This window comes from Austrofundulus limnaeus, unplaced genomic scaffold (genome assembly GCF_001266775.1).
Source record: "Austrofundulus limnaeus strain Quisiro unplaced genomic scaffold, Austrofundulus_limnaeus-1.0 Scaffold780, whole genome shotgun sequence".
NCBI classification, from domain to species: Eukaryota; Metazoa; Chordata; class Actinopteri; order Cyprinodontiformes; family Rivulidae; genus Austrofundulus; species Austrofundulus limnaeus.
Genome location: NW_013953182.1, coordinates 69004 through 71570, shown reverse-complemented (window position 1 = coordinate 71570; position 2567 = coordinate 69004). Strand labels below are relative to the sequence as shown.

The 2567-nt window shown below is 42.1% G+C and overlaps 1 protein-coding gene across 2 annotated transcripts in view; it reads left to right on the top strand.

Moving 5' to 3' along the window:
• LOC106532502 (adenylate cyclase type 9) overlaps nucleotides 1-2567 on the top strand; it is an 88941-nt gene that overhangs the window by 52235 nt on the left and 34139 nt on the right. The window lies entirely within an intron of this gene.

Here is a 2567-nt window from a genome sequence, read left to right as displayed (position 1 = left end):
CCACCACCACCACTGAACGGGACGGAACAGAAGCACAAACCTGTTCATGGTCTGCAGTTGCTGGTATGGGGTCAGGGTGCCACAGAGTCTAATCCAGCAATCAAGTTCTCTCCCCGAATAATTGGCTTTGAAAACAGTAAAAAACAAATGCTTTGCATATAAGGCTTGTCAGCGTATCGGGTGTCACTACTGCAAGTCCTGTAGCAACAATGCTTTACCGATACAATTTTTAAGCTCTTTATTATCGGTGCAAACCGCGTCTTCTGCACTGGACTCAATTGTAGCCGCAGTTCAGCCTGACTGACATATGGGGACTTACTGATGTCACATATTGTGTAGGGAGCTATTTTTAGTACGGTAACTCTGATCAACGCTATTGGTGACACATTCCTTGAGGTAGAAAGATAATGGGCCAAGATCTACGTTGGAGGAGCTAGGGACAGCAACTCGGTCCAAACAACATAACTTCTATCTTATTCCCATTTAGACTAAGGAAGTTAAGAGAAAACCATGTTTTGATGACATTAAGGCAGTGTGTGAGTTGGAATAGGTTGTTTTGTGCCAAGAAAATAGATCTTACAAACATCAGCATAACAGTGAAATTAAATACCATGTTTCCTGAAAACAGAGCCGAGGGGGTGTAGGTAAAGTGCAAATAAAAGAGGGCTGAGGATTGAACCTTGGGGCACCCCATATGGAAACAGAGCTGTGGAAATTGTCAATTTTTACACAAAAACTCCTATTAGGCAGGTAGGATTGAAACCAATTGAGTGCAACACCCCTAATGCCCACACAGTGCTCAAGATGAGAGATTAAAATACTGTGATCAACAATGTTGAATGCAGTGGACAAACATAAAAGCACTAAAACAACAAACTTTTCGGAGTCTGTTGACAAAAATCTATAATTTTAAACCCTTAAAATGTACTCTCTGTACTGTGGAGGGCTTTAAACCCAGACTGAAACGGCTCAGTGATACCATTGTCCGCAAAAAATGGTAACTGGTTGTAGACAACCTTTTCTAATATTTAAAAAATAATGGAAGATTAGAGATAGGCCAGAAGTTAGAGCAGAGAGATGGATCCAGACCTGTTTTTTTAAGTAGAGGACGTACAAATGCATGCTTAAAAATCCCYGTTACTGTAGCAGAAAAATAAGACTAATGTCGATAATCTGAAGCACACTTGGTCCAATATTTGCAAGTACCTCCTTAAACAAGCGATGTAGGATGGAGTCTGCAGGGGAACCAGAGGGCCTCATATGACCAACTGTGTTCTCTAAAAATGAGAAGGACAGCAGCTCACACTGATCAAAACCAGATGAGTGGTGCAAAGGGAGAGAAGGGTCATAGGAAGGCTGAGAAATACAAGCTCTAGTTGACACAAGTTTATAACTGAAGAAGTGAAGAAAACTCACAGATTTCAGTGGAGGCATCAAAACCAACAAACTTGGGAGCAATGAGAACAGTGTCTATGGTTTTGAAGAGAACACTGKGGTTGTTACAATTAAAAGCAATTATGCYTGAGAGATATATGTTTTCTCAGATTTTACAGTCCTCTGATAGCACAACAGTCTCTCTTTRAGAATACCAAAAGAAACATGCAGCCTGTCCTTTTTCCACCTGCGCTCCGCTCTCCTGCCCTCACGACTGGCAGCAYGAGTGACGTCATTCAGCCAGGGCTCGGGTGCAGGTTTGGTGCGCAAAGGAGCGATCATGTCCGGTGTTTGTAAACAAATAGAGTGGAAGCCGGAAACCAGTTTGAGAGTCTTTAGAGATATCCTCACAGAGACCAAGAAAAGTAGAGGAGAACAGGAGGAGTTAAACATGTGGCTGTGCTGAGGAAGAGCGGGCAGTTTAACCGGACAGTGTGTGGAAATGTTAAACAGGATCTGCATATGGTCTGAGAAAACAGCATCACAAATGTCCAAATTGTAGACATCCAGACCATGCGACAGGACCAAGTCGAGTGTGTGCCCGAGTTCATGAGTAGGACCAGTCACAGACAGCACAAAGTTAAAAGAGTCAGTAACATTTAAACAGCTGCTGGAGATCGGCTCTTCTGGACAACAGGTGTGGATATTAAAATCACAGAGAATAAGAACACGATGACATTTTGTCCGGAGTTCAGCTAAAAATTCTTAAAAGTCACTTATAAAGTCCTTTTTGTACTTGGGTGGCCGATAAATGACGACACACAAAACATGAGAGCGACAAATTTCAAATGAGCAACGTTCAAAGCTTGTAAAGGATGACTGGAGGCAGATCTGTCGGCATTTAATGTCACTTTTAAAAACAACTGTCACAACCCCTTTTTGACCTGACAAACGCGGGGAATTAAAAAAGCAGTAATCCGGTGGTGACAGTTCAAGAAGACAGGTGGACTCGCCGGTACTCAGCCGATATGGCTGAGCTACCCAGAGAAAATCCAGACAACAGAACATAAAGAAATCCCTCAAGATGAAAGTTTTGTTTGCTAGTGATCTTTCATTAGCTGTGTTTCCATTGACCATGAAAATGCGCAAATTAGAATTTCGAAAATAAATTTGCTCAATGGAAACACGTTAAT